Source organism: Acinonyx jubatus, chromosome C2, assembly GCF_027475565.1.
Source record: "Acinonyx jubatus isolate Ajub_Pintada_27869175 chromosome C2, VMU_Ajub_asm_v1.0, whole genome shotgun sequence".
Classification (NCBI taxonomy): Eukaryota; Metazoa; Chordata; class Mammalia; order Carnivora; family Felidae; genus Acinonyx; species Acinonyx jubatus.
In genome coordinates, this window is record NC_069384.1 from 113,449,821 (window position 1) to 113,474,614 (window position 24,794).

At 37.5% G+C, this 24,794-nt stretch overlaps 1 pseudogene; it reads right to left on the reverse strand.

The window, feature by feature from the left end:
• Nucleotides 1-10,084: 10,084 nt before the first annotated feature.
• Nucleotides 10,085-12,454, reverse strand: LOC113600009 (methionine aminopeptidase 1D, mitochondrial-like; annotated as a pseudogene).
• Nucleotides 12,455-24,794: the final 12,340 nt, after the last annotated feature.

Genomic DNA, 24,794 nt, shown 5'->3' on the forward strand with positions numbered 1-24,794 from the left:
TACAAACTAAAATAGTTGAAATTGTATGGTATTAATGAGCAGAAGACTGAGTTCAGAAATAACCCTGAAAGATACATGCCAATTCTGTGTAAACTATTAAAGGAGTTTCTTAGCAGTGGGAACAATAGTTGTTGTAGGGCGAACCAGGGAAGCTCATAATGGAAAGAAAGAGAGGTGTGCTGGGAGGAAACCTAGTCAATGCATTTGGAGCAAGGTGTGAAGAAGATGGAGGGGAAGAGACTCGAATGTTAGAAACCAATGTGAATGCTGCTGCTGGCTTGCAGGGAGATAAATGTTGTGACAGATGCCTGCAAAGCTTTTGGCAAGGAATGGGGTTCCATTTGGTATGATGCATTTCAAGGTTAAGCTCCTTTGTGTCATGTAGATGTGGCATGTTTTTGGCTCCAGGCTGAACCTTGGGGTTTGGGATTTATATAATTGTGAAAGGCATTAAGTCAAGAGGCAATGCACAATGATTTGGTGAGTGACATTTGCTCTAATTCCTCACACATAGGTTGAAGCAACAGACGTCACCCCCAAAATATCATGAAAAGATTCCAGCAAAATAGGAAGAGAAGAGAGAGGGGGTCACTTGAGTCAACACATGGATTAAGTTTATGCATGTATCATTTGTTTCCCTATACATGATTAATTCTTGGGTGTGTTGAGTGAATAAAAATTGTTAAATCATCGCAAAAACTGGCTTGAGAGTGGGGTGATAACCCTATCATCTTCCTGGAACTGACTTGGGCCAGGAAGGAAGGAGTTCTGATAAAGTGAGGTGCAAAACTGGATATTGGACTGATGCAATAAACGTTACTCATCCACACTAGTGCTTGCCTCAGTTCTTTTTGTGATATTTGAAGAGATAAAAGGAGGTAAAACTATAAAATGGCACTATAAATAATAAAAGCTGCAGGTGTCTGCCTTATTTTAGAAGGAATCTTTGCTGTTGAGGAGCACACTCCAAGGAGTCTACTGGAGCTTACAAAATGCAGCTGTTGGATTTAACTTGATGCTTGATAGAAAAGTTTAGAATATAAAAAGTAGAAGAGCTTAAAGATTTAGAAAGGAAATAAAAAATAAAAAAGTAATATTAAAAAAATAAAACCAAAAAATCCAGAAGATTAGAGAAAGAGAGGAAGAAAAAACCCAAAACAAAACCCAGTCCAAAGTCAGTCAGCAAGAGCTGCACACAAAGTTCAAGGTGGTCGTTGAAAAAAATTCTGTTGATGGGATGTCTTCCAGAGGGCAAAGAGCCAAGAAAGCAGAAAGCTCTTAGCTTGAGCAGTTACCTGTAAGTACATGAGGATGTCTGCTAATTACCGACACAGAGCAAAACAGCAGGGGAAAAACCTAGCCTTCTCATCCTTGGGAAACTTGAAAAGTGTTACTCATCTCCCTCCACCAGCACACACACAATAGGTGCTTGTTCAATTCTTTGTTGTCTGAAAATTTGGCATATTATGCATACAGACAGCCCATACAGCCTAGTTACAGTCAATTAGACAATTGGCAGGAAAAGCAGGGAGTCACTGGATTCCTTTTTTCAAACAATTTCCTTTTAAAGAAGAAATATATGGAGAATATGACAGCAATAAAATAGCCCAGCTATAACTGCCAAACATCAATAAAACTATGATTCCGAGTTTACATGAGATGGCGCATTTTAGCTTTGTGTTCAACAGTCATTTAGTTCCTGCAATACTAAAATAAAAAAGCTATTCTATGTCCAACTTAATAAAAACTCTTTACAGCATTTTTGCATAACTAACACTTTTCAGCTGAGATTCAGATAAAAAAGAATTTATTTATTTAATATAATTTACTGTCAAACTAGTTTCCATACAGCACCCAGTGCTCATCCCAACAAGTTTCCTCCTCAATACCTATCACCCATTTTCCCCTCTCCCCCACCTCCCATCAACCCTCAGTTTGTTCTCTGTATTTAAGAGTCTCTTATGGTTTGTCTCCCTCCCTCTCTGTAACTTTTTTTACGTGGATGGAACTGGAGGGTATTATGCTAAGTGAAATAAGTTAGTCAGAGAAAGACAGATACCATATGTTTTCACTCATACGTGGATCTTAAGAAACTTAACAGAAGACCATGAGGGACGGGAAGGGGGAAAAAAGATATAAACAGATAAAAAAGAATTTAGTTTAAATTGAAAAAGTTTACCGGGAAAAATATTGGTATGAATTACCTCACTAAGCTCTTAGAAAAATTAGAAATAGTGGAAAGTCAATTCTCTTATTCCTGAAAACTCAGGAGACAAAACCCTAACTCCATGTTGAGACTCTAGAACAATATGAAATGTGAAATTTCATCAAGTTTCTCTCTTTTTGTATTTAATCTAGAATGTTTGGAAAACATGTTCATTCACAAAACCTATTTTGTCTTTACTAGTCTATAGTATAGAATTTATCCTGAGGCACCTGGGTGGCTTAGTCATTTGAGCATCTCATTTTGGCTCAGGTCATGATTCCAGGGTTGTGGGATTGAGCCCCATGTTGGTCTCTGTGCTGCTTAAGATATTCTCTTTCTTTCTCTTTCTCTCTCTCTCTCTCTCTCCCCCCGCCGTCTCTTTCCCCTGCGTGTGCTCTCTCTCTCTCTCTCTAAAAAAAAAAAGGATTTATCCTGTAACATTGTCACGTTTCTTTTTCCTTGCAGTATTTCCCGAAATATCTAATTTCATATATTTTATGAAATTCACTTGGAATGCCTGTGATGGTTAAGTTTATGTGTCAATTTGGCTAGATCATGGTACTCAGATGTTTGGCTAAACATTTATGGATTATGTAAAGGTATTTTTTGGATGAGATAAATGTTTAAATTAGACTTTGAGTGAAGAAGATGACTTTCCATGATGTTGGTGGGCCTCATCCAATACGCTGAAGGTCTTGAGAAAAAGACTGACCTCTCTGAAGAAGAGGGAATTTTGCCAGCAGATGAATTTTGCCTTTGAACTCAAATTACAGCATTATTTCTTCCCTGGGTATCCAGCCTACGTGCCTGCCTTAGAGAGTTTGGACTTGCCAGTCTCAATAATTACATGAGCCAATTCCTTAAAATAAATCTCTCTCTCCATATATGCGCATATCCTACTGGCTCTGTTTCTCTGGAGAACCCTAATATAATATACATATTCTTTGAACAGCAAAGAATTAAAGGAAATTTATTTTATTTTATTTTGCAACCGAAAATGCATTTGGCTCAGAAAAAAAAAATAATTCTGATCAATAGAGTGCAATATCAAAGTGTTGTCGACAGCATCTCAGAGGAATGTAGGTATCTTAACTCTTTCCTCCACTAAAAATTTCTTATAAGAAACATATTGGATTGACAGTTTTAATTATTATGCGATCTTCAGAGGTTGCTAATCTCTGGGATTCCAAAAAGTGAAGTCACATCTAGTCCTCCCAGTCAAGCAGTCCCCCATGCCCTATATCAAGAACTTCATATAGAAAAAATACATAATGGTTTTCTGATAACTGCAGGCATTTGTTTACTAACATAAATCATTATTCTAGACAAATTTTTGACATGCATTAATTTTTAGCATCCTCTATATTACTGATTCTGAAAAGATAATTATATAAAAGAAAGTTTTGTTTGTTCTCTAAATATTAAAAAGTCTTTTTTAAAGGCAAATTTGCAAGTCAATCCTAGACTCTATTTAAAGAGTAAGAGGACAGAAATAGCAAAAACAATTTGAGAATATGGACTGAGGAATGTGGCTTAGCAGATAGCAAGACTTTTAATGAAGCGGCAGTAATAATTGATATAGGAATAAACCAACAGACCAACACAACAGAATAGAGAGCCAGAAATATTGTCATGTATATATAGATGTTTGGTAAATGAATGACTTGACATTATAAAGTGGTGGGATAGACCCACAAACCTCAAATCATAAAGGAAAATATTTTTGCCTGATAAATTTAGTATGTAAGCCTGACATGGCAGAAGATTTCATAAGTGAGGTGAACAGAAAAGCCATAGACCGTGAGAAATTATTTTCAAAGCATATAACTAACTAAGAATTAATACTTTGAATATGCAGAAGAATTTTTTAAATGCTATTTATTTTTGAGGGGGGGGGAGGTGCAGAGAGAGAAGGGGACAGAGGATCTGAAGTGGGCTCCATGCTGACAGCAGAGAGAGCCCGACGCAGGGCTAGAACTCAGCAACAGTGAGATCACAACCTGAGCTGAAGTCAGACACTCAACCAACTGAGCCACCCCGGGCCCCATGCAGAAAATTTCTATAAATCAGTAAGAAAAAAGAAAGCGTAGTTGGAAAATGGACAGGAGATATGAACAAGTGATGAACAGAATTACAACCTGAGTGGCCAATAAGCATATGAAAAAATGCTGAAGTTCACTGATAATCAGGAAACTTAAGATTTAAAAATGAGATTACTCAAAGTGAGCATTTCATACTCATTGGAAGCCTAAAAATATTAAGTATTATTGAATATGAAGGGAAATAGAAACCCATACCCTGCTGATGGCAACATAAATTGGTATATACTACAGTAACTTGAATACATCTAATATAGTCATAGATTTCTATACTCTTACATAGATGCCCGAGAGAATGCTTAGAAATATGTATAATGAGACACACAAAAATGCTCTTTGGAGTATAACTTCTAATAGCCAAAATGTATATACAACATATTAATAGAGGAATGGACAAAAAATTGTGGCATATTGAATATATGTAGCAGTTAACACGAACAAACTGTTGTATCATTTTGAATAAATATAGAAAACATGGTACTAAATGAAAATGCAAGTTGCAGAAGGATTCATAGGCTAGACTAATATTGAAGTAAATCTTTTAAAGTATCCCATGCTATTATATATTTGGGACAAATACACACATAGTAAGAGTATAAAAATATAGACAGAAATGATAGACCCCATATTCAGAGCAGATGAATAAGGATGAATGAAGACTTTGGGAAGGTTACAAGGGAGTTTTAGATACACCTATACTGTCCTTTTACTTACAATGAATCTGGTGAGGATGGGCTAGAAGTGGAAGAGGAGGGAGCCAGCATTTGTTGGAAGCTTCACTGCAGTAGAGGAGTGGTTGCTCCATTGTTTGGTTGGCAGTGTCTTCGCATTTCTGAGCCAGGGCAGACAGTGGGGAGGGGCAAAGCATCTTTCTACCTTCTTTTCAGCCATCAGGTTTTCTGCAACCCAGTGCCAACACATTCATGGATCACCAATTATATTTCTCAATCCAATTCTAAGGGCTTTACAAATAGTGGCCATTTCTCCAGATTTGGGCAATTGAGTGCCAATGCTAGTTTTCATTGCTGTGAGTTCTCATCACTTATTGGGGCTCTTTTTAAGCATCTGTATTAGTCAGAGTAGGTTAGACTGTAGTGTAATAATAAATAACCATTGCAAATCACAGTGGCTTAAACCGGTCCAGGTTTCTTTCTAGTTCCTGCAGTATCCAATGCAGATGTTTGTAGTCAGGAGGCTCTCTAGGGTGGTTCTCCAACCAGTATACTACTGGATTCAGGCTTCTTACCTTGTGCATTTCTGTCACCATAGCCATAGGGATGGAGGAGAAAGATAGTGACAGATTGTGAAGGATGTTCAGCAGCCAGTTCTGAATGTGGTATACTTCACTTTTGGCCAATGCCACCAGCCAGAACTCAGTCACATAGTCCCACCTGGCCACAAGGGGTCCAGGGAATGTAGCCATTCTCTCGACCTGAGGGGAAAATAAATGAGTTTGGTGTATTTATAGCATTGTCCAGCCACCACACTTTATTGAGAATGTAAGACTCTGAGACAGAATTTAAAACTATTGTGTTTCATTTTTTAACTTTTGCTTTTAATTATTGACTTAGTTATCATTAATCACGTGATAAACCTTGCAAACTCACCACCCTAAATATGAGCAAGGACCTTGATAAAATCCTACAACTAACTAAATGGTCTTCCCTTCTTCTATTCCCTGACTCTCCACACAAGATTACCATCATTCAGAAACTGTACTGATCATTCCATTGTTTTTCTTTCTGTAAAAATATCAGGATTATCCTGAGATAATTTGAGATTCACATACCCTTTCAGTAGTATCACAGAGAGATCCTGTGTACCCTTTACCCAAATTCCCCAAGTGGCGACATCTTAAAAAACTATAGTACAACATTATAACCAGAATGTTAACATTGATATAGTTAAGATATAAAATATTTCCATCACAAGGGGCACCTGCCTGGCTTAGTCTGTTAAGTGTCCATCTGACCCTTGACTTCAGCTCAGGTCAAGATCTCACAGTGGTGAGATGGAGCCCTGTGTCCTGTTCTGTGCTGACAGTCTGGAGCCTGCATGGGATTCTCTCTTACTCGCGCATGCTCTCTCTCTCTCTTCCTCCCTCTCTCTCTCTCAAAATAAATAACCACTAAAAAAATATTTCCATCACAAAAAGGATCAGTTATGTTGTAGTCACACCAGCTTCCCTCTGGCTCTCAATCCCTTCTTAGCCCTAGTAACTTCTACATTGTTCTCCACTTTTACAGTTTTGTCATTTCAAGCATGTTTTAAAAATGGATCTGCTTCATTTTGGGATTTTTTGTTTGTTTGTTTTTGTTTTTTTCCCTCAGCATAATTCTCTGGAAATTCATCTGGACTGTTGCATGTACCAATAGTTCATTCCTTTTAATTGTTCAGTAGTATTCCATGGTAGGGATGTACTACAGTTGTTTAACCATTTGCCCAACATGTAATAACTGGATCGTTTTCAGTTTTAATTTATACAAATACAATTGCTCTGAATACTTGTGAAGTTTTTTTTTTTAACATAAATCTTCATTTCTCTGAGATAGATGCCCAGGAGTGCCCTTGGTGAATTTTTATTGTTCCCTTGCCTTTCCATATAAACTCTAGAATAACCTTGTCTACATCTATAAAACATCTTGCAGGGATTTTGGTAGAAATTATGTTAAACCTGTGTATCAATTTGGGGGGAACTGACAGCTTTCCTATGCTGAATCTGTTAATCCATGAATGTGCTGTGGCTCTTCTTTTATTAAAATCTTTATTAATGTTCTATAGTTTGTAGTACAAGTCCTGTACATGTGGTGTTAGATTTACACATATTTTTGTGCAATTTTTAATGATATATTTTTAATTTTGGTGTCCACATGTATTTATTGCTAGTGTATAGAAATAGAGTTGATATTTCTGTTTCTCTTGTATCCTACAACCTTACTGAATTCACTTATTAGAATTAGGAGGTTTTTTTTTTTTAATTCCTTGGGATCTTCTTTCTAATTTTAGTAAATGTGCTGCGGAAGGAAGCACCTTCGGATTTTCTATGTAGACAATCCGTCCTCTGCATAGGGACCCTTTTATACCCTCCTTTCTGATCTGTATGCTTTTATTTCATTTTCTTGCATTATTACACTGGCTACACCTTCTAGTAGAACATAGAACAAAAATGGTCAAAATGGATACCCTTATCTTATTCCTAATCTTCAGGGGAAAGCATCAGTCTTTCACCATAAATATAATATCAACTGATAGAAGGTTTTTTTGTTTTTTGTCTTAAAATTTTCACCTGTTGGGATGAGCACTGGGTGTTGTATGGAAACCAATTTGACAATAAAGTTCATATTAAAAACAAAAAACCAATTATAGATTTTTTAAATATGTTCTTTATTAGGTTCTTTATTCTTGTCTTTTTTTTCCTGAGAGTTTTTTTAAGTAAACGAGTATTGAATTTTGTCAAATATCTTTTCTGTATCTGTTGATATAATCATGGGATTTTTCTTCTGGGAATTTGTAAGGCTCCATTTGGTCATAGCTTAAAATTCTTTTTATATACTGTTTAATTCTAGTTGCTGATATTTTATTTTTATTTTAAGGATTTTATTAAACTATTTTGTTTTAAGGATTTTGCATCTATGCTCATTAGGGATCTTGGCCTATGGATTCCTATTTTAGTACTGTCTGTAGTTTTGGTATCAGGCTAATACTGGCCTCATAAATGAATTGGAAAATATCCTTTTCCTTTCTATTGTATGCATTCTTGTTAGAAGAGATTCTGCAGAATTGGTGTCTAAAGTTCTGTTAATATTTTTGGTTGAATTTTTTCCTCCTGTTTAGAATGGTTAGTTTCTACTTATTTTATTCTACTTTTTATTTGTCCATCCATTCTATTGATCCAATCCAGTGAGGTTTTTATTTAATTAAAAAAAATTTTTTTGAGTTTTAAAATTTCCATTGGCTCTTCTTCTTACCTTCTTTGCTTATACTATGTTTTTCTACTGAGACTTTTTATTTTTTCATTTGTTTCAAATGTGCTTATAATTTTGCACATGCATTTTATATCACGGCTGCTTTAAAATCTTTATTAGATAATACTAACATCACTATCATCTCTGTCTTTTCAAATAACTATCCTTTTAAAAAAATGTTTATTTTTGAGAGAGAGAGAGACAGAGCATGAGCAGGGGAGTGGTAGAGAAGGAGGGAGACACAGAGGTTGAAGCAGTCTCCAGGCTCTGAGGTATCAGCACAGAGCCTGATGTGGGGCTCGAACTCGTGAACTGCAAGATCATGACCTGAGCTAAAGTTGCACATTGAACTGACTGAGCCACATAGGTGCCCCTCAAATAACTATCTTTTTAATTCAGCTTTAGATCTTCATGATTTTTGGTCTGATAAGTGATTTTTCAAATAAAACCTGGACATTTTGGGTATTATGTTATGTGATTCTGGATTTTATTTAAACCTTTTATTCTGTTTGGCTTCCTCTGATACCTCTGTGGCAGAGTAAGGGAGGGCCCTGCCTCATTACTACCAGGTAGGTGTAGAAGTCCAGGTTCTCTACCTGGCCTTTGTTGACACCCAAGGGTGGGAGTTTTAGTTACTGCTGGGCAGGATTGGGAGTTCTGGCTCCTTACTAGGCCATCAGTGATACTCCCCTGGCAGATAGGGGCATGGATACCTCAGCTGCTCCTCATGTAATCTCCCTGTAGCCTCATTACTGCTGATTGATTGGTGATGAAGGACCTGAATCTCCCCAAGACTTCCTCTCACACCACCACAATGGAAAGAAAGAGCACTCTGTTACTGCCAGGTTGAAGGGGAAATCTAGGTTCCCCACCTTGTCTCCACTGAACCCAGGGAGGACTTCATTACCTTGTGGTGGAGATGAAAGTCCTGGCTTCCCACACTACTGTCTTTCACATTAGTGGTTTGGAGTTCTTTGTTATAGCCTCAAGTGGTGGTGGAGGGGGTGGTGGGATTGTGGTGGTGGTGGGGTAGAAGTCGAGCCTGTTCACTTAGTTTTTGCTGGCATGGGCTGGGCCATAGTTTTTCTGGGGTGTTTGCTAGAATAGAGCAGTTTTTGCCTACAGGTTCTCTGTCTTGCTAGGCTGTCCGTTTCCTGGCTCTTTGACTAGGGAGAGGAGGCGTTTGTTTGGGGCTTTTTTTCTCTGTGTCCATGGGTGTTTCTATGTTGCTGACTTCTTCAGCTTTAAGTCTGGTGTACATAAAGCAAAGAGAAAACACAGAAAGCTCACCAGCATATCTTTCAGTGGGTCCCAACATCCCTAGATGGCTCTCTACTTTTCAGGTATTCTGATATTTGTTTTTTTTAATTTATAAATTTGAGGTATATAACATTATGTTAGTTTCGGGTATACAACATGACGATTCTACATATATTGTGAAATGACAGCAATAAGTCTAGTGAACATCTGTCAGCATACATAGTAGCAAGACATTTTTTTTTCTTGTAAGGACTTTTAAGATCCACTGTCTTGGCAACTTTAAAATATGCAATACAGGGGCGCCTGAGTGGCTCAGTCGGTTAAGCGTCCGACTTCAGCTCAGGTCACGATCTCGCGGTCTGTGAGTTTGAGCCCCGCATCAGGCTCTGGGCTGATGGCTCAGAGCCTGGAGCCTGCTTCCGATTCTGTGTCTCCCTCTCTCTCTGCCCCTCCCCCGTTCATGCTGTGTCTCTCTCTGTCTCAAAAATAAATAAACGTTAAAAAAAATTAAAAAAAATAAAATATGCAATACAGTATTATTGATTATAGTTACCATGATGTACACCAAGCTATATAAGCTGACCTCAGCAAACTGCACTTGAACTGCCATGGTGAGATTTTTTTTTTTTAAGTTTCAGTCTATGAAGAACTACTTGTTGATATATATACTTATATATCTATTTATTTATTTTTTAATTCCAGTGTACTTAACATACTACTTTCTTATGCCATACACAAAAATAAACTTAAAATGGATTAAGGACCTAAATGTAAGGCTTGAAACCATAAAAGTTCTAGTGGAGAGCATAGGCAGTAATCCCTCAGACATTGGACACAGCAACATCTTTCTAGATATGTCTCCTGAGCCCAGGGAAACAAAAGCAAAATTAAACTATTGGGATTACATGTAAATAAAAAGCTGCACAGCACAGGAAACAACCAACAAAACTAAAGGAACCACTGAATGGGAGAGGATATTTGCAAATTACATAGCTGATAAACAGTTACTATCCAAAATATATAAAGAACTTTTACAACTCGACATCCAAAACACAAATAATTCAGTGAAAAGATGGGCAGAAGACATGTACAAACATTTCTCCAAAGAAGACAAACAGCTGACCAACAGACACATGAAAAGATGTTCAATATCACTCATCATCAAGGAAATGCAAATGAAAACCACAATGAGCACCTCACATCTGATAGAATGTGACAATTTTTGAGATGGAAGACCAGCCGCTCTGGGACTCCAACGTCCTCCTGGCGAGGGAAGAAGAGGCGTTCCTGCACCAGGCTGTGAAGCAGCTGTGGCACCAGATCCCCAGGCCTCAACTCAAGGAAGAAGGAACCATGAAAGGCGGTGCTATTTGTGCGCTTGAAAAGCAGTTTCCACACGGAGGCAGCTCCACCGTGGCGCTCCAGCGTGATGCGGCTTGACGGGAAAATCGATCCCAGGTGGGTCCTGTTACCGGAGCGAGGCGCAGAGCAGTAACTTTGCACCGGAAGAGCTTCCAGCGCATCCAGCCACGTGGTGCGCACTCAGTCCGCGGGGGAACGTATGGAGTACGGCTCCCCGGGAAGAAGCCGCAGCCCCGCTTTTTTTTGTCCCAGCAGATGCCGCTGGTTACTGGGCCAGAGGAATGCCGGTACAGTCCAGGACCTGGACGGCGGTGTCCGCAGTGGCCTCTGCCATCTCTGTCTGCTGCCTCCATGGGACCCGTCGGGCAGCTGCGTGAGAAGCCCCAGCCCCATCCATCCTGCGGAAGTAAAGATAAGCCTCCCTGCCCCGCGACCCACCAATTGTGGACAGGCTTGCAAACCATTCTGATGAGTTCTGGCTGATTGTGTTTCCAGTGACAGAGAAGGGAGACGGCCCCGTAAGCCACGTTGCTTCATGTCTACACCTCTTGGCAGCATCCACCAAGTTGTTAATCGCATTCATCCACCACTGCCCACCAAAAATGTTTCAGAGGTGCCTCCGGGGCAGCTGTTCTAATAGACCCTGACATCTGTTGATCATATCTCCATTCCGAAGAGGTCAGTTGCCAGGAATACCATGACATAGCACGTTATTTACAGACTTACAGATTTTGGGAAACCTCTATAACCTAGAGGTGAGGGATAGGCATGCGGACTGCTGTTTTCCTGATGAACAGGAGCTGCTATGTTTTCAGTTGTCATGCCAATTTTTAAGCTCTTCTCAGGCAGGAGGAGGTCATGTCCCTCCAGCTGACAAGCCTGAGGAATCCCCTGAATCTGAGCTTCATTCTTAACTTCTACCGCTGTCTCCCCATTCGGGTACAATCCTGGCTTCTATGTGTTTAGCGACTGGATGAGCTGAATGAAGAAACTGAAGCCGTCAAAACTATACTGTGTGAAATATCTCTTGGTCTCCGGAAAAAGATATTTCTTCTTTTGCTGATGGCTAATGTAAGTAGATACGATTGAGTGGTGAAGAGAAAATTCCACAACAACCTCTAAGTACCAGCAGGTGGAGGCCACTGGGTGTTGTTTTGTTGGCTGGGGTCACCAATACTCCAGGCATATCCTAGGTGGGTGAAATAGATGAAGGGGGTCAAAAGTACAAACTAACAGTTATAAAATAAGTAAGTCACGGGGATGTCATGTACAGCATGATGTTTGTCTTATATATTAAAAGCAGAGGTTTTAGTTCTACTTAGTGGGAAGAATAGGGAAAGATACATCTATGCTCCCAGAAGTGGAAGTTACTTTCCTTTTTATACAGATAGATTAATTGTATTTTTACTTATTTTTACGTAGCCTTTATTTTAGTTATTTTTAACTTTCCAGGAAGAACATCGTGCTCAACTTACTCTTTAGGGACTTTATTTTTCCACTTTAATAGCTTGTTGTTAGGAGTTATCTTATGCCAAGCAAGTCCCTGTGTAGTTAATTAGTTCTACTATATATATATATATGTATATATATATATACACGTATATATATGTATATATATATACATATATATACATATGTATATATATACATATATATACATATGTATATATATACATATGTATATATATGTATATATATATACATGGCATGCTTCATTCATGCAGTTTTCCTGTGAATAAATATTTGTGATGTTTTCAGGTTTTTGCTATTGTGAAGTGAACAGTGCTTGTATGAACAGTCTTTTACATGTATCCTGTCCTACATGTGTTAGAGTTTCTATTGAGATATACCTAGGAACAGAATGAATTGCTAGGCTACGGACTATGTAAATCTTCAACTATATAATATAATGCCAAATTCTTTAACAAAGTGGTTGCACTAATTTGCGTTACAGATTCTTACTAAGTTGAAGTCTAAAATCTCTCCCAAACAGTAAGCTGATGGGGTGATTGTGGGACTCCCCTCAAATTTCCCTTCTCTCTGGCATCATTTGCTGTCAATTATTGCATAATGACCAATATCTAAAAACTACTGTTCCATATATATTTGCTTTTTTTTGTTGTTGTTGTTTCTGGCAGATGAGCCAATTTGATTTTTCCATCGTTTGGAATTAGAAGTCTTTTAAAATCATTTTAACTCTTATTTTTCCTATAATAATTGCCTCTATTTATAAAATCATTTGTATCTTTTCTCTATTTATCTTAATTTTGCCAAAGTTTATTTACTTTGTTTTTCCAAATAGCCATATTTTGGCGTTTTAGCTTTGTTAGTCTTCTCTATTCTTTGTTTTCATTTATCTCTTGTATTTTCTTTACCTTTATCCTGTTGTTCCTTTTCTGATCTCTTAAGATGGACAATTAATTCATTGATTTTTGAGGCTTTCAATTTTTTCCCTCAATAGTCATGTTTAAGGCTATAAATTTCTCTCAGATCACTGCTTTTTTTGCATCACATAAATTTTGATATAGAATTAAAAAAATTTAAATCAGTTCTAGATATTTTATTTTATTTTTTTAAGTTTGTTTTGAGAGAGAGAGAGCATGCGCAAATGAGCAGGGGAGGGGCAGGAAGAGAGAGAGAGAGAGAGAGACAGAGAGAGAATCCCAAGCAGGCTCTGCACTGTCAGCACAGAGCCTGATGAGGGGCTTGAACTCATAAACTGTGAGTGAGCTCATGACCTGAGCCAAAACCAAGAGTTGAACACTTAACGGACTGAATCAACCAGGGGCCCCTCAGTTCTAGACATTTTAAAATTTCCATTATGATGTCATTTTAATCCACAAGTCATTTATCAAGTCTTTGAAAAATAAATTTTGAGTAAGTGGGAATTAAAAATTTGTATTTGTATATTAATGTCTAATTTAATTGCATACTTATTTTTATAAAATTATTGAGACTTTCTCTATGTCCTAATTCATGATAATTTTTATGACTAGTCATCTGTACTTGAGAATAGTATTTTTATTCTAAGTGTCAAATGTTCTTTAGGCTAAGTTTTTTAGTTGTGTAATTCATATCTTGTATATCTTTGTCATTTTTTTTTCTCTTTGACTTCTCAGTAATTGAGAGTAGTGTGCTGAAATCCCTCTCTAAAATAGTGGATTTATTACTCTGTTCCTGCAGTTCCAATAAAATTTACTTCATATACTTTCAGGCAATTTTATTAGTAACTACATATTTAAAACTATTTTATCCTCTTGGATAATTGCATTAAATAGTGAATTGAATTCTCCGTCCTTAATAATACGTTTTACTTTGACATTTATATGTTGTTAGTAATGGCTGTAGCAACTTTCTTTTTGTTAAATTTGCTGCATATTTAATTTTCTATCCTTTTACTTTTAACTTTTATGTGTTCTTACGCTTTAGGAATATCTTTTATAAACAGCATATTTTAGATTTTATAAAATCCAACTGTGACTTTATCTTTTAAAATTTAGTTAATATTTATTTATTCTAATTATTAATATATTTGGGGTTCAAAATATGTCATTATTTCTGTTTTTTTTCTCTATTCCTATTTCTTTTCACCCACTTCATCTTCTCTCCTTTAAATTAATAGCTAAACCTACTCAAAATGCTCATCTGGGAATTGTTACTGATCCATAATGAGGTAAGGACCTCATGTACCATTCCTTTCATTGAGAAAATCTTTATGTAAACATCATGTTACCTGAACTAAGCGGTATATTTAGTGATGTGATTGATACTTGGGTGCAAGAAACTTCTCTTGTCAAGAACTGACAAGAGACCAGCTAGGTTGGTGAACTAGTTTGAGTTCTTTACATCCCTTGTGAGAACCTAACTCTCAACACACTTATAGCATCTAAGCTTTTGAATACGGTTTTATTAGAATGTTTCTTCTTTTATTTTGATCACAGATTTCTTTCTTGCCCTCTTTTTAATATAGCAACCAACTTTAGGATTACAACCAAGATATCTCTTTTATTCACTTATCACTTGCAGCGTCTCTTATATTTGTTTGTCCTCTTCTTTAAGCATATCCCCACCCTGTTTTCATCATGGATCTTTGCATAGCAAACCTTTTGACGCCTTATATTTCTGAGAAATCCTTATATTTCTGAGATTTGATTTATTTTTGGGCTGGATATAATATCCTAAATTCTAAGGTTTTTTCTTCAGTACTTTGGAAATTCTATTTACATAGTTGCTAGGGCAGTGTTGCTTCTGAGTAATTTGATTTTTATTTCTTTGATGTGATAAGCTTTTTCTTTTGGATAGCTTTTGTGGTTTTTTTCTTTATCTTTCTTACTCTTTTTTTTAAATTTAATTAAAAAAATGTTTATTTAGCTTTTTCAGAGAGAGAGAGAGACAGAGACAGAGAATGAGCAAGGGAGGGGCAGAGAGAGAGAGGGAGACACAGAATCCAAAGCAGGCTCCAGGCTTTGAAGTGTCAACACAAGAGCCTGCCATGGGGCTCAAACCCACAAACTGTGAGATCATGACCTGAGCTGAAGTCTGATGCTTAACTGAGGAAGCCACCCGGGCCAGTGCCCCTTTTATTCTTTTTTTTTAGTTGCTTATTTATTTTGAGACAGAGAATGAGTGGAGGAGGGGCAGAGAGGGAGAGAGAGAAGCCCAAGCAGGCTCCTTTGTCAGTGCTGAGCCTAACTTGAGGCCCCACCCAGGGGCCCCTGTCTTTCTTATTTTTAATTATATAATGTGGTGTGGATCTTTCTTTCTTTCTCCTTTTTGTCACTCTGTAAGCTCTTTCCATCTTAGGCCTGTTATCTTTAAGAAAATCAAACATTTATCTACATCTTCAAATATTTAATCCTCTTTTAAAATTTCTTCTATTTTTGTAATTTGGATTTTAGCACTTCTCTTTCTAGTCCTTCTTTGCCTTTCATTTCTCAGTAGTGTTCTTTTTCACCCACGAACTGTGACATCTGAGCCAAAACGAAGAGTCACTGACTGAGCCACCCAGGCTCCCCCCTGCTTCACCCTTTTAATATATTTTTAATCATAGTGATACATTCTTTCCTTTAAAAATATTTCATTAAGCTGATTTAAATTTGTTGATGTGTATGTTTGTGCTTCTGGTGGAATCTAAAATCCAGGTAGTTGTACTTCTCAAATATCTTATTCTTTTGATTTATGGGCTTGTTTTTCCTGTCAAGCAAAACATATAGGGGAAGGTCATACCCCTGTTTCTGTCACCTGTTAGCTCAGGGGGTGAGCAGTGGGGTATATGCATAAGCCTTGGTGTGGAGAGGCCCAGGCAGTGAAAAACTGAGTCAATATCTCCTCACCCTAACAGAAGAACTTGATGTGGGGCTTTGCTCTTTGTCCCTCAGGAAAGAGCAGTTTTAGGTGGGGATCCTCCGTAAGCATAGCAACTTAACCAGAGTCATTACTTCCTTTTCACACCACGTCACAGTAGCTTCTGCCTGTGATATGCCTTTGTTTTTGAGATCACTTGAACCAAATCTGATTTGCTATAGGTGTAGGGTGGGTATTCTTTATCCCAACAGTAGTTTTTCTTCCTTCCTTCCTTCCTTCCTTCCTTCCTTCCTTCCTTCCTTCCTTCCTTCCTTCCTTTCTTTCTTTCTTTCTTTCTTTCTTTCTCTCTCTCTCTCTCTCTCCCTTCCTTTCTTTCTTTCTTTCTTTCTTTCTTTCTTTCTTTCTTTCTTTCTTTCTTTCTTTCTTTCTTTCTTAAGTTTATTTATTTGTTCTGAGAAAGTGTGTGTGTGTGAACAGGGGAGGGACAGAGAGAGAGGGAGAAAGAGAATCCCAGGCAGGCTCTGCACTGATAAGTACATAGTCTGGTGTGAGGCTCCAACTCCTGAACCAGTGAGATCATGACCTGAGCCGAGATCAAGAGTCAGACGCTTAACCGACTGAGCCACCCAGGCACTCCCCAACAGTACCTTTTCTATTTTATTCTATTTTCTATCTTTTCTATACTCTCCTGGGCACCTCTTGTGTTTGCCTATGCCAGTCTTTCCCTCTCACATCAGTTCAAAATAGCCCTCTGTCTTCATCTCAGGGATTTCTCATACCTTTCTCGGTGTCTTTGGTTGGTCTTGAGAGTGAGAGTCCATAACAGTTGCCTGTTCACCTTCTAGTAGGATCTGGAAATGGATCCACCCACCTTTTGGTACTGTTTTTAGGGACCATTATTTTTTAGCACACATTAACATAATTTTTCTCATGGTTTTATTATTACAAGAGGTGTTTAGAATAGAAATATAAATCTAGCATGCAAAATATTACACCCAAACTCTTTGTGTTCCATTTTCAATCTTCTGCCACATGCAATTACATTATTTTTATGCTGTGGGTTTTTTTTTTAACCACACATTTATTTTGAGTGTACTTATTTTGATTCTTTTTGTTGATTTTTATGATTCTACAATGCTTATTTTTAATATATTGTATAATATTCTTAAAAATTACATACCAAATTACATTACCAAAGCTCTCTTATGTTTAGGTTATTTTTACTTTTCACAATTAGAGATGAATATAACATCTTTATAAATATATCTTTCATCTTTTGATTTATTGATTTAGATTTGTTTTAAGAATGAGATTACAAGGTCCATGGACATAAAAACTTTATAGCTCTCGATAAGTATTGCCAAATTGCCCTTCAAAGAATGATGCTATTCTTTGAATGGTTTTCTATATACTTATTCTGATGTATACTTAATTGCATATGCACAAACTTGTTGTATATCACTTAAGACAAATCCTCTTCTGTCTTTTTACACTACTCTGATTACATTTTTTAAGGATACATTAAATTAAAATGGTGATAGACCATCTCCTTTTTTTTTAAACCACTATTACTTCCAAATAGCCCTGTAAAATCCTCTTAATTCTAATTCTAATTTAAGTAATTAGGAATATAAATATAAATTAAGACAATGGGTGACATTTACTCCCTCAGATTCCAGCAATATAGAGAGCATGTATTACTTATATAGTTTGAGGTCTTAGGTGTCTCAGAAAGGTACAAAATATTTTTTGAAATCTGTTTACTTTCACAAGTTGTCGGAAGTCTGGTCTTCCCCTTCTGTTTGGAACCATATAAGTCCTGGGGGTTTTGTATCATGCAAGAAAGGGATGAGGATGGAAAAAGGACAGCTATTAGACTTCTTGCTAGTCCTAATATCTGGTGCTCGAATTAGGTATTATTTGATATAGAAAATGTAAAATGTAACATTTTTTACATATTGAAGGCCTGCTATTCATATCTGCTATTATCTTTAAACAAAGACTCTTGAATATATTGCTCACATATATATTGCTTACATCATGCTATGTAATTTACAAGATTCCTGAAATAATTATGGTTAATACGTGCCAAGCACTGTTTTAGCTATATATTTAATCCTTGAAGTAATTTTTGCTGTATAATAAACAATGTCAAAATCCTGAGGGTATACAATAATAAACACTCATTTTCTCCCTCCTAGGTCTGTGGGTTGTCTGTGGCTCAGCGGGGTTCCAAGATTGCCTGGCCTTGGCTCTGGGCTGTGGGCTGGGTTCCTGTCTGCTTCCCCAGGGCCAATGGCTGTCTGGGGCATGCCTTTCTTATTGCAGACAACAGAAGTATAAGTAGGCCGGCAAACCACACAAACATATTTAAAACTTATGCTTGTGGGGTGCCTGAATGGCTCAGTTGGTTAAGCGTCCGATTTTAGCTCAGGTCATGATCTTGTGGTTCGTGGGTTCAAGCCCCTCATCGGGCTCTGTGCTGACAGCTCAGAGCCTGGAGCCTGCTTCAGATTCTATATATCCCTCTCTCTTTCTGCCCCTCCCCTGCTCATACTCTGTCTCTTTCTCTCAAAAATAAATAAAGTTAAAATAAAAAAAATAAACATTTAAAACTTCTGCTTGCATCACATCTAGTAAATTCCATTGTCCCATGCAAATCACATGGCCATATGTAACTGCAGTAGGTTGCACTGCCCACAGTGCAGTAGGAGGCACTGCAGAGTCATGTGGGAAAGAGTGTGGATGTATAACTTTATTAAGGAGTGAGTGAAGAATTGAGAATGATAATCCTATGTATCATAATTCATAACAATAATAATAATAAACAATTGTGCAGATTGTTTATTATTAAACCACTATCATCCTCTTCATCTATGTGATGTAAAGGTGCTGATTGAACTGCATTTTAGGGAAGAAGCCTAGTTTATTAGTTAGCTTGGGCTACCATAACAAGATATCATACTGGGTGGCTTAAACAATAGGAATTTATTTCTCACAGTTGTAGAGGCTGGGAGCCTGAGACTAGCATGCCAGTGTGATTGGGTTCTGGTGAGGGCTCTTTGCCTGTCTTGCTGCCTTCTCACTGTGCCTTCACGTGGTAGGCAGAGAAAAGGTACAAGCTCTCCAGTGTCTTTTTTTTTTTTAATGTTTATTTATTTATTTTGAGAGAGAGCACTGAGGGAATGTGAACAGGGGAGGGGCAGAAAGAGGGAGAGAGAATCCTAAGCAGACTCTGCATTGACAGCAAACCCACGAACTTTGAGATCAAGACCTGAGCTGAAATCAAGAATTGGATGCTTAACTGGCTAAGCCACATAGGTGCCCCTCTAGTGTCTTCTTATAAGAGCACATTCTATCATGGGGGTCCACTCTGTCAGCAGGGGACAAGTAAGGGCAGTGGCAGGCATGAGGTTTTATTTTGATTTCTGGGCATTCTTTTTGGAATCACTTGCTTTGGTGCTACCTATAGCTGAGATCATCAGCAGAGGTTTTCTGTGATTCCTTAAACCTTTTGACCTCTGAAAGCCAGTGGTGATTTTCCCTTACCTTTGCTCCCCCAGACCTTCCCACAATTTTGTAAGCACTTGTCATATTTTACTGAATTTAAGATGCCATCAATTGTGTCACTAAGAAAAGAAAAAAAGCTACTAATTAGATTAAGATTTTTTTATCCCTAAGATTTTTATTCCATATTTTTAAAAAGGCTCTTTTAGACTTAATTAGATAGGTTTTAAAACACCTGCACATATAATTGTACACATGTAAAAATTCCAATACAGTCACAATACACTGTTATTCCTGAAATAACTTCATATTCAGAATTTTGCTCTTCTTTTTTTTTTTAAGTTTATTTATTTTGAAAAAGAGAGAGAGAGAGAGCATGTGCTCATGCAAGCATGGGAAGGACAGAGAGGGAGGGAGAGAATTCCAAGCAGGCTCCATACTGTCAGTGTAGAGCCCAACATGGGGCTTGATCTCACGAACCACAAGATCATGACCTGAACCGAGATCAAGAGTCAGATGCTTAACCCAATGAGCTACCCAGACGCCCCAGGAATTTTGCTCTTCTGAATCATTTTTTTCCACTTAGAGTTCTGAATGTGTGTTTTCCCACTCATCAGGAGATTTGGGACCATTGGCAATGGGTCATTTATTAAAAGAGTACTCCATCATTATCTACTGTCATTTCTTCCAAGTTACTAACAACCATTATGCTAGTCTGGCTTCAGTTGTCTTAATTTTATGTCAACTCATATTCCATTCACAAAGAGTACTTAAATAGTTCCTGGATTCAATGTATGAGGATTTACGATGGTTCAGTTGTGCTGCTGGGAATGACCATGCAATTTTGTACTTCTCTGTGAGCATATTCTTTATCCATCTTGATCCACATTTCTGCCATGTTTCAAAAACCAATTGGTGGGTTGTGTAAGATTCCTAGGTCTTTATTCTGAGGACTTTTAACTAGTTCCATGGGTATGCACTCTATTTTTTGAGTGCATACTATGACTTCTTGGGGGAAGAACGAATTTTTTATACCATTTTGCAATTTAAAATTAAATTTAAAACCCATGGAATGTACAACCCCAAGAGTGAAACTTAATGTATATATGGACTTTGAATGATAGACGGTTATCAGTGTTGATTCATTGATTGTAATAAATATACCACCATAGTGTGAGATATTGGTGGGGCAGGCTGTGCATGTGTGGGGCAGGGGGTATATGGGAACTCTGTATTTTCTGTTCAGTTTTGCTGTGAATCCAAAATCGTTCTAAACAATCTAAAAAAGTCTATGAAAATATTAAATATAACAATAATCTTGTTATTGGTAACTATGCATAGCTTTATAGGTTTAGGCTGCTTTTTAGAACCTGTGTCATGATGTCATCAACTTTATCATCTTTAATAGTGATGGTATCAGCCCTGGAGTTCTTTAGCATTTTCTATTTGACCAAAGAAATGGTTTTATTAATTTCCTCAGTTGAATCACAGGTTACTGACATAGGTAACTTCTGTTCACAGTCTACAAAAGGTTTCTGGCAAATAGATACTTATGGCCTTAAGGATAATCTTGGATGATAAATAAATAATTCACAAAAGCCACTTTTTCAGCTCTTCAGGGTGATTTGGCAATTTCTCCTGTCTTGATTTCCCTCTTAGTTTGGGTTCCCCTAAAACCAGAGCCTGAGACAAGGATGTGGGTGCATAGAGAATGTATTTATTAGAAAGTGCTCACTGAAAGCACCTGACCCTCTAGGGTCATTAAATTTACCCTTGGGCCATTTACTGCCCCCACCCCCTAATTGCCAGGTTTCTCTGAGGTAGAAGAGCAGAGACACCTTATTGTTTTGAATAAAGGGAAAGAGCAGTGATGAAACTGAGAGTTGGCTACTGGGAGCATATTGCCAATTTTGTTTCTTCCATGTTACTTGCTAGTCCAAAATGCATGAAGTTGAGACTTAGCATGATCTTACGACATGTATTCTCCCAGCCTTTTTGAATTTCTGCCTCTTTAACCACTGCTTGGGATGGATGCTGTCTGTGTACCCCAGCTGTATCTACTCCGCTTTCTCCATTTCCCTCCAAACCCCTATCGGCCCCTTGTAGATGAATAGGTTGGCAATTTTATGTGGAAGCAAGACAGGCCCTACTGAATCTGACTGACATGTGTTCATTTAGCAGTGCTTGTTTAGTCCTCGTCACATTTCTGCACATCATATTCCAGACTGTGGTTACTCCAGCTAGGCGTTGCTGTCCCAGGAGGCCTTGCTGAAGCAGCCTGCCAAGATTGGTCTTGTCCTTTTATATGTCATAGATGTGTTAGGCGCTGTGGGGGAATAAACAAGAAGTATATGCAATAGTGGCTGATTTTGAGGAATATTGATGTATGCTCGGTAACAACCCTCCACAAGGGGAATTTTGCCAAGGCAGTAACTCAAACTCGGGGCAGTTGAGAGAGAGGAGGAGTTGAGAGAGAGTTCTCGTGTGCACTGGAACCTTTTGGAAAGGCCCCATGAGGGGACCACATCCGAGTAATAAATTGGAATTGGGGGATCAATTTTGATAAGGGTTCTTTGAGTCTTGGTTTCTTCCTTTATATGGTGGTTAATTATACTTGTTTTATAGCATTGTTGGGAGATTAAATAAAATAATGATTAAAGTCCCTGGCGTGGAGCTCCAGAAATGTAGTTTCCTTCTAATATAGCCTAATATGTCAGTTGTGATACCTGAAGCTAAAGCCTTAAAAATTCAATTTAAATTTAAGGAAAAAATAAGATATTTATGCATTATTAAAAAAACACAATGAGAGAAATCTTTAGATTTAAACTGAAGAATTTTGAAGGTAGAATTATAGTCTTATTTCCTAACTGCGTTTGTTTCCAGTGACTATTTTATTCACTTTATATGGAAAAAATGATGTCATATAGAAGAGATAGCCTTGGTATAAAGGCATCTGATGAAATGCAGCTAATTAAACACATAATTTGGTACAGACTGTGTACCCAACATATTTTGGCACATAAAATATTTACTCTGATAGACTGAAGCTGTTATTTTGAACTGGGTCTCAGTTGTTATTGAGACTGAGTGTTTTTAATCTAGCAAACGATAATGACTTCATCACTTCTGACTTTGTGTGTCTGGTTTCAGCTGGGAATGAGATTTTATTGCTGTGCTTTCAGCTTTCGGTAAGAGTGCTTGATAGACTATCACTGCTAAGATCCTGTTTTTGAAAAGAACATTAAATACTTGTTAATTTATATTTGTATTCAAAACTCTAAATCTGTGCTAAACATAAGTATTCTAATTATGAATTTCCCTCCTATTTTCAGTTTTATGTGAAAGCCAGGAACTTGAACAGCACAAAAAGTAGATCAGTTCAAAGTTTCCTTTCAGAATACTTTGATACTTTGGTCTCTGCCCTTCCTGCTTTGTGATGCATTTGTATTAGAAAGAAAGTATAGTCTTGGTCATGTTCTAAGTAGGTATATTTTGAGGAAAACCCCTGAACTCTGTTCTATAAGAAAGCATTGTTTCAGTTTCAAGTTCACTTAGTGTATTTAAACTTACTTCTAGAGATGCAAGTTCTACTTTAACTTCAGTTTCCTTCACTAAGTCCCAGGTGATGCTGCTGCTCATCCGAGGGCCACACTGAGCAGAAAGAGTTCAGTGTGCGCATTTGAAAATCTGACTGCTTGGGTTTGAATGGCTACTCTACTATTCATTGGCTCTATGACCTTGAGTAGGACGTTTAGCTACTCTGTGCCTCCATTTTGGCATCTGTCAAGATGGAAGCGATTAAAATGGCATTTAGCTCCAAGAGTTCATTTAAAGAATAACTGATACAACCCACATAAAGTATTTAACACCTAATAGCGAAGTGATAACTAGTAATAAATATTAATTTATATTTCATCTGGTGAAAATAATTTTTAGAAAATTAGAAGGAGAGAGGAAGAGTCCTAATATTTATTTATTTTTGCTTGAGAAATATTTCATTGCAACTCAGTGACCACTGGTCCCAGTTTTCCCAGGACTGTCTTGGTTTCAGCACTGAAAGTATCTTGTCCTGGGAAACCCCTCATTTCTGAGCCAACCAGAACAGTTGGTCACTCTTATGCTTTATACAGTTCTTTTTAACTCTTCACAATAGTCTTGTGACACAGGTATCATTAACCAAATTTCCCAGATAGGCCATGGCTAGTAAGTGGTGAAGCCTGTTCAAACCTGCCAATGAGTGACTTCATCATAGTCCGTGAATGTTCCCTTACATCCATTGTACAATTAAGTGTTGCTGCTGTATTCTTAAGTAGTCTTTCAAAATGTATATCAGAAGCATATTTGTTTTCCATATTTGTTTATAAAGGAATAATAGATATTTAACTTCCATAAAGTTCATAAAAAATAGGTGAATAAGAATATACTGGACATGCAAGAATCATGGACTAAAGCCTGAGCAAAGGTGACTCATCTCGAAGACTTGCTTTCTACTACAAAAATCTACTTTTTGTAGACAGAATACAATGGACAGTTGGATTAAGATGAGGCTTAGAGACAGAATATTTAAATAATCCTGGGAGAGGATGGGAGTTTGTGGGAGAAGCTAGGGAAAATCTGATTTTGTTACTTTTTTCTTCTTGACACTTTTCTTTCTAGTCTTCTACCAAAACGACCAGACACATGTTCTTTACCTTTCTTCATTTCTCTGCTTTTGTAAAAATTTAATTGGAGATGCAAGTGAGCTTTGTCAAGTGGCAACATCAAGGGATTCCTGAACATAAGAAAGTCCTCAGATTATCCCATTACCCTGCCTAAACTTTTTGTGTGACAGCCAGAGAATCATATCAGCTGGAATCCTTCCCTTAGTCTTCATTGAACAAATGCTCCAAACTCCAAAAATACTTCTGCAGATACTTCTCAGAATTTGCTCAGTTTTACTAGTAAGAAAGCTACTGCTTATTGCCAAAGGAATTCTTACAGTGGTTTCCAAGCCAGTTTCCTTGGGCCTCAGGGGAAGTCACAGTTTTTAAGTTTATTTATTCTAGGAGAGAGAGAGTGCGCACACGCAAGTGGGGGAGAGGCAGAAAGATT